General features: G+C 51.8%; 1 pseudogene; it reads left to right on the top strand.

The window, feature by feature from the left end:
• Positions 1-914: 914 nt before the first annotated feature.
• LOC119339022 lies at positions 915-6,417 on the top strand (annotated as a pseudogene).
• Positions 6,418-8,514: the final 2,097 nt, after the last annotated feature.

The following is an 8,514-nucleotide window of genomic DNA, read 5'->3' as shown; positions in this document are numbered from 1 at the left end:
TCACTAGGGCCATACATTTAGGTCTTCTCTCCCATCAAGCCATGCAAAATCTGCCACATAAGCAAACTTATAAATTATAATTATTTTTATATTACTCTATGCATGTAACGCTGCAACGTCATACATGCATGTTAGTCATCCTTCATATTTTTGCTCAAAATGCTATTTTTAACAGTAATTCAAAAGTTTAAGCAAACCTTCCCACTAGGGCCACGCATTTAAGTCTTCTCTCCCATGGAGCCATGCAAAGTCTGTCACATAAGCGAATTGATAAATTACAATTACTTTTATATTAGTCTATGCATGTAACGCTGCAACATCATACATGCATGTTCGTCATCCTTCACATTTTTGCTCAAAATGCTATTTTTAATAGTAATTCAAAAGTTTAAATAATTTTTAGACTTTCTTTTATTGATTTTTAAGCTTATATTTTTTCATTAGATTTAGTCATTTTTTAGCAACTATTTACGCATTTTTTTTAACAAAGTTATCGCAGCTATGCGTGTGATATCATCTAGTTTATTATGATACGGTAATATGATACTCAACTCTTTCTTTTTCTATTTAATTCTATGCTAACTTATTGAAATTGTTTAGTTGGGATACATGATACCAATTATGATATTCCCAGAGCATTGCTAGATGGACGACAGTTCCGGCCGAAACCCGGACGACACGCTATATCCAACCATCCATGGGCAAGTCTACACCGTAGCATACGGTTTGATTAGCCGTCAGGTGAGTGTCGTCCAGCCGAACATCGTCCGTGAAGTATTTCCGATATTCCCACTACGACCGGGCTAAAGCATGACCAAATCAGGTTGGCTAGAGGCAGCGCTACCTATAAATAGGCTTTGTTTTCAGTTTTTCCTGCTGTGAAGCCAACTTTCGTCTCCAGACAAGCAGCAAAATCCACATCTGCTGCAGAAACGAAGAAGCTAGTATGGACGCCGCTTGCACGGCGACGGCGGAGGAGGAGGTCACCCATTTGGAAGATCTCCCGGAGAGCTGCGTGGAACACGTGCTGGCGCTCACCTCCCCGCGCGATGCTTGCCGCTTCGCTGCCGTGTCCCCGTCCTTCCGCGAGGCCGCCGAGTCTGACGCCGTCTGGGATCGCTTCCTCCCGCCCGACTACCATGCCATCCTCCTGCGCTGCTGCTCCGGCCGCACGCCGCCGCTGTCGTCCAAGAAGGACGCCTACCTCCAGCTTTCTGACGGCGCGGTCCTGGTCGATGACGGCGACACGGCGGTATAGTTGGCGAGGGGAAGCGGCGCCAAGTGCGTGGCGCTGTCAGCGAGGAAGCTGAGCCTGCCGTGGGACGACGGCGAGTTCAGCTGGAGATGGACGGCTCACCCTCGCTCCAGGTATATCGATCATTTTGGGATCCTTGCTATTCTTTTTCATTTCCTGATTACTAGTAGTTTTTTAAAGCGGATTCTCCTGATTGAATTCATGCCGGCTACAGATCGCTCAAGCAGCATGCTGTTATCGGCTAGTTGTAGATGTGTTCCATGCCATCTTTCTTGTTTTTTCTAGGAAATGCCATCTTTCTTGTTATATATCTTATCTTGTTGATTCGGGATCCTGGCCAATCGTGTTTCTTTAAAAAACACTAGACCATGATAGCGCGCGTTGCCGCGCCCGTTCATTTTATAATATAATAAATTAACTTTTAGAATACTTGATGGTTGGGTTGAAAGGTAATGATATGTTTACCAGTACCACAATTTTGCATCTCAACTTTGTATTTATCATTGGACATTAAGAAGGCAAAAAAAAGACACTACTTATCAGGTCCCATATTATCTCTTTTCGCAAAAGAAGGTACCATATACATGAACATGGGGCAAGAGAAATGAATGTACGTTCACATAAGTAGAATGCCGTATAAGCCACGATTAATTAAAAAATAGGTTTATAGGAAGGATAAATCAATATCTCAACCTTGCGTTCTAACCGGCAAAAATATATAAAAAAACATGTATATCCTTTCTAGGTTTATATAAGAAAAGGGGTTTATAAAAGCAATATTTTTGTCCGTCATTCATTGTCTACCAAAAACAAAAACTATTATCTCGCATGGTGAGGATGTTGCAGGAATCACTGCATAATTCGTCCGAGTAACACTTCCACCTAGCTATAGGCCTTCCCACTTATTAGTTGCATTTGGACATTTTTTCAGTTATTCATGTACATGGATTCTTTTTTTCTTTTTTTTGCGAAATCATGTACATGGATTCTAATAGCTAGATTGTCAAACTGTATCTTAAATGGTATCATCTGATCATCTATCTCTACTATTTGATCTGATCCTGTTCTTCGTGGCCAATAAATTTTTGGTTTTCATAGCATTTGGCCGTGTGATATATATTCTTCACTTGCTAACAGAAAGACACACCGTTCTTTATTAATATTTCTCGCTTCAACCAGCTTAGATTGCAATATTGGATAGTACAAACTACAAATGGTATCCCCGCAAAAAAAAAAAAAACTACAAATGGTATATATTTTCAATAAAACAATCATTTATGATGGATAGTAAGTAAAAACCAAAAACGCTGAAGAGGGTTTGAACGTGTGCCTGAAAGGGCGTAGAAAGGCAAGTGCGTCAAGCCGCCGGAAGGCACACCAACAAGGACATAATGGTCGCTGCCCACAACTCTTAGCTTGACCACACACAAGACTCAAGCATGTCCCTGTTTGACTTGTGGCTTTCCGTCCTATTGGGTGCTCCTCGTCTCATCTGCATCTTCCTTTCGCTCAGCACAGAGAAACGACGGAAGTAGGAAGTGGCATAGAAGCTCCGGGGCGGCCAGAGAGTTAAGTGTAACCCGGAGGCTCGGCCTCTCTTCTGTGTGAGCCCTAGGCGAACCGCAATCCCGATGCCCCGCCACTGCCACCTGCCAGAAGCCCCATACTTGATTGGTGATAATTGATAAACAACTCACCCTTTCTGAACCAACGCCGGTGTCACTGTCCTCCCTCACTTGCGGCGACCCCGTGCAGTGGAATAGGTCCATGGGGCTCCCACGAAAACAACATCGTGAAACATCACCCATCTCATCGGTCCGCCACAGATCCTCGCCGAGGCGGATCCGGCGCTCGCTACCTGGTTTCGTCTTGGCTCCCCGTCGGTCACCGGTGCAGTTTTATTTCGTGACTTCATTTTTTTATGGCGGACGAGCACTGCTGGCTGGGAAGAGGACAGCGGCGGCGGTCGAAGGTTCATTTTTCATGGCGGATGAGCACTGCTGGCTGGGAAGAGGACAGCGGCGGCGGTCGAAGGATAGAGGAAAGAAAGATTGATTTTTTTAAGGAAAGGAAGGAAAGTTTTTTTTGTTTGATCAAAGAAAGGAAGGAAAGATAGATGGACAGGGATAAGCGGACCATGTAAACGGCCCGATGTACTGGCCTAATTAACCACCGCAAACGTAGCTAGTTTTGCGGAGCAGCGGCCCAAGAAACGGCGTGCTAATCCGACGACGAGGAACGACGGAGCGCTGTGGAGGCTCCTAGGTCGCCTTGTTATACTGTTTCTTAATTTTCGATCTGTCAGCGACTGTCTTCCTCACACTCATGGTTGGCATACGTAATCCCGACAAACAGTACACTTTAAAAGAAACTCCAATGCGACGATCCAAACGGACAATAATTTTATCTTTTTTTTTCGTTTGAGTCGGTGGGTTGGCGCATGCATCCAACGCTTGCCCGACCCATTTTTATGGTGACGTGAAAAAATATACCATAAATATTTTGAAAATACTAGAAAACATTAATTAAACAATAATACCGGCCACAAAGGCTGGTGAGAGTCTACAAGTCCACATTACATTACATAGCAAAAAAAAAAGAGTGCACATTACATTAAGTAAAAACATTTAACTAAACTAAAACTATGAGACACGTTGCCCTAGGCGGCGGCAGCATCGTCGGAGCCGGTGAGGTCGATGAGTATCGGTGCCGGGCCAGCACACAGGAACGCCGTATCCCAGTCTGCGGCGAGGCCGTCCACCGGTGGCTGTACCGCCGCTGGCTTGGTAGCGCCACCGCGGGCACGACGCTCCTGCTCCTCCTCTGGCTCGGCGTCGCGATTCAGCTGCTTGAGCCGCTCGCCCTCGCGGGGCTCCTCCGTGAGCCTATGATGTCACTATTGCTCCAGATACTTCTGCTCCTGGGCCGACGTCGCTCCAAACCAAACGGGCGGCGCACCCACCCACTCGCGCACGTACCCGTCCTATGTGTACTGCTCGGGCTTGACGGGGGTCGGCGGGGCCAGCGGTGGGACGACGCAGTCGCCGCAGCGGAGAGCGCCATGGTCTACGACAGCCGCGCTTGGTACGCGCCCCCTCCTCCTCCTTGCACCGCTCCTCCTCCTCGCTTTCATGGAGGACAGCCGCCAGCGCCGCTTGGTAGGTGGCCTCTGCCTCCTGGTCCTCATCGCGCACGACGAGGGGCGGCGGGGTGTCAGCCTCCACTTCGCGGACGCCGTGCAGACGCTGCTCCTCGTGCTCCAACGCGAACCAGACCTCCCACTCGGGAGAGTATGATGCGTAGGCGGGGTTGAGGCGCTGCTTCGGCGTCAGGTGCTGCCGCCGGCGCTGCATCTCCTCTGCGTGCGCCCGTGCCGACCGTGGCACAACCGGCACTAGGATCCTCTCCGAATCCAAGTGCCAGTCGTGTGGCAGCATGACATCAGGGTAGGGTAGGGGGGCGCAGTGCTCCCAGTGCCACTTCGCCTGGAGCACTGTGACGCTAATGCACAGCTGTGGCGGGCGTGAAGACGCCGGCGGAGGCGGGGGGAGCGCGTGCGAAGGGCCAGCGGGGGCCTTGCCCTTGTTCTTGCCGGAGAATAACTCCATGGTGGCTAGGGTTGTCACCGACGAGGGATCAGAGGTGGCTAGATGGGGACAGGCGTATGGAAGAGGATGAGGACGGCTGTCCCCGCAAGCTCGAATTAAAAAAGGACGCCCGTTGTCGTTGATGCGTGGGCCCGCGGTCGTCCCGCGTCATTAATAAAGACGCGGGTGGTAGTTGACCGGCCGCCAGGTGGGGACGGGGGCATGGGACGGACATCAAGAGGACGCGCGGCGCGTCTGCTGACGCAAGTTTGGACTGTAAATGGGTCTGTGCTGACACGAAGCGAACGCGATTTAGAAAGGGCGGGCTGGTCTGTTATAAATGTCTGCGACGACCGACGGCGGCGGATGAAATGGATCGCTGTGTTGAAGTTGCTCTAAGCTACGTATACGGAAGACACTATGATTTCGTGAGACGTGAGCTTTTCAGAATAAATAGCAAGCCCGATCCTATCTGAGTGCCGGTCACTACAGCACATGGCTTTCAGTCTTGCTACTGTGCCTGCCAAAACACAAGAAGTGAGCATCACTTGACTCTTCTCCCTTTGATTGCTTCCAAGCAACCAAGCCCCTTCAAACAAAAAGAGATGACTTTCCGCTCGGTGCTGCTTCGATTCATCGCCACCCAGCAGGCACTCCCTCTTCTTGACCGCTCGGTAGAGATCACAAGCCCCGCGTAGATTCAACAGTGTCAACGTCGGAAAACAGTTCTGCGGTCGGATGGCGACCTCGCTCGGTGCTGTCCGCTCAAGCCAGGCTACACACAACGCGCAATTAAACAATTCAGAATTGAGTGCTGTATGCGTCTTCGAGATATGCATGGACCGTGCAAATCAATCAACAATTTCCTGATCAATTCTCGCGCTGTATAATCTACTATTATCCTGTCTGATCTCTTGCTGGTCATGTTGATTTCTCAGGTTCGCGGAGGTGGCGCAACTGGTGCACTGCACCGGCTTGGACATCCACGGCCGGCTGCCGGCCGCTGCACTGACACCGGGGACCGACTACGCCGCCTACTTGGTATTTGACGTGGCCGACGAAGGCCACCGCGGCCTGAGCTTCCCGGACCAGGAGACCACGGTGGCAGTTGGAGGTCGTGCGGCGTCGCACCACGCCGTGTGCCTTCGGCCCGACGACGACGAGGCATGCAAGTTCAGGGGCGTGGCTGGTGCGGACGGCGACGACGGAGTGAGGCGGCCGGCGCGGCGCGAAGACCGGTGGTGGGAGATGGAGATGGGACGGGTACGTATCGATGAAGCTATGGCCGTGAAGGAGGAGGAGGTGATGGTGAGCTTCGAGGTGTTGGAGTGGTACCCCAAGCGCGGGCTTAGGGGCTGTTTGGATCTCGACCAAAACCAGCCTGACCAAAAAGTTGGCAAGCCCGTAAAATTTGGTGGCCGTTTGGATCGCTACCAAGGAATTGGCACGCCCATCGTGCCTGTGAGACGCCATTGTAAACTTAGCCAACTCACGGGCAAGTCGAGGGCGGCGAAAACCTCCGCCAAAATTTTGGCATCCCACCTTGCACTCTCTGCCTCGTTGGGTCCCAGTTAACTATCCCTTTATTTTATTAGTATCTGGTGCATGCTGGCTATACTTTAATCTGTGGGTCCTCACAATGCATGTAAGCAGGCTACTCCACAGTGCAGGGGCCAAAACATGGACGGCTACAATCCAAACAATGATCACCTACCAAAATTTTGGTCATGCCCTCACATTGGTCATGCCAAAAAATTGGTGGGGCTAGATGGGGCACAATCCAAACAGCCCCTTATTGTCGAGGCCGTCGAATTTAGGCCAGTTTGATATTTGGTGTAGAACGCAGCTATGAGGCGCGCCCGACTTTTACAACTTATTAAAGAGTTGAATGTCTATGTGTTGCCATGAAAAACGAAAAAATAACAGAAACACCATGGAAGGTAAGGGCATCTACAACCACAAACATAAAATTCCGGCCTTCAAGCGCCCACGGACGCGCATCCGGACGCGTCCACGAATAGTGACGGACAGCACAAAAAGATTGATTCCACAATAAAAAACACCATTTGCAAATCACCAAATCCGTATCATTATATGCAATGTGAAATCTAATATAGAGGGAGCTTGTCCGGCTCCGCGGTGCCTATGACCGGCGGCCGGCTACGCGCCTCGAAGCATTGCTCCGGTCGATGGAAGTTGTGCCCGGCCAGTCAAGGCTTGGTGTGGTTGCCGTTGATTGATCGGATGTCTTTGTGGGGCGTTGAGCGTGGCGAGACGCCCATGCTTTAACTGATTGCCTGGGTTTCTGAGGCTCGCAGCCTCTGCTCGAACTGCAAGAGGCCGCAACCACCGCAGGAGCCCGGTTCGTATTAGCGCGTTTGTGGCCGGCCGCCCCACAGGTGTCCACCCGCGTCGTTCTGACCACCATGCCCAAGGCCCGCCTTTTAGAATGTTTTTTCGATGGCGTGGAGGAGGTTGCCTCCTACGCAGCCACCGACTACCGGCGTCACGTGTAGACGTTTGTCCTGAAAACAAAAAAAACTGTGCAGCTTTTTGTGTGGTTTATTAGTATGATCTTATTATTATGCACTTTTTGTGGCTGAATGAGTCTTTCTATATACATGTTTGTACGCCGTATATGTGACCTTGCGTGCCTAGTCCTTGGTGGGACTAGAGGTCGCATTAGTTTGTGTTGATGCCGTCAGCAAATTTTATGGGGCTCGGCATGACCAGAATTTGGTATTCAGTCTTGGGCATCCCTGTGGGTTGCGCCTCGGCTATTGAGGGCCACCCATTGCTTACGTCGATGCAAGCCCAGAGCACATGCTGTGGGAGGTCGGTAAGAGCATCTCCAGCCGTTGGCCCCTCAGTGGGCGTCTAAAATCGGGGTGACCCGGCGTAAAAAATGGGTCTAGGGACGAGTTGGTCCCCAGCCGCCGCCCCCAGGGCCAACCCCAGGCGCGGGGAAAAGAAAAAACGTGTAGCAAATTTAGGCTAAGTTCGGCTAAAACACGTCAAACTTGGATTTATATTCACCGATTTAAGTCGAGTAGTCGTCATTACATGTAAAAACTAATAAAAAAACTTGCTGAAGGCCGAGAAGTCGCCGTCGTCGCCGCCATCGTCGGCCTTCTCCTCCTTGACTCGGGCGCCTCTGCTGGACCCCTCCCCGGCTGGTGGCGGCGGCGACGGCGGTCGTCGATGATGACGACTCCTCCTTCGTCGCGGCCTCGACGGCGCTGCGCGAAGCGCCGCAGGACGGCGCACTGGCGCTCCCTCGCCATCTTCACGGAGTCCTGGCGTGCCCATTCGAGGGCCGCGTCGTCGTCGAGCTCGACCTCGCCGTGCTCCACCTTCACCGGCGTCAGCCTCGGCTCCGTCTTCACCGGCGCGAGACCCGGCTCGGTCTTCACCGGCGCGAGACCCGGCTCCGTCTTCGGCTTGACGAAGCGCGGGGGAGGAGCCGATGAGGAGGCGCGCCGGCCGCCCTCACTGATGACGATGCCGGCGCTGCGAGAGCGGCTGCCGAGCGGCTCTCCGCCGCGGGCTCGGCCTTGACGCCGAGCAGCGTCGGAGTGCCGGAGGATTGAGACGAAGAGCGTGACGAGGAGGAAGAGGAGGAGCCGAACCTCCTTGGCGCCCATTGCCCGTCCCGTCGGCAGTGCGCCGGGG

The sequence above is a fragment of the Triticum dicoccoides genome, chromosome 7B (assembly GCF_002162155.2).
Source record: "Triticum dicoccoides isolate Atlit2015 ecotype Zavitan chromosome 7B, WEW_v2.0, whole genome shotgun sequence".
In the NCBI taxonomy this organism is placed as follows: domain Eukaryota; kingdom Viridiplantae; phylum Streptophyta; class Magnoliopsida; order Poales; family Poaceae; genus Triticum; species Triticum dicoccoides.
Note: the sequence above shows the minus strand (reverse complement) of the source record. Positions and strands in the feature narration are given on the sequence as shown.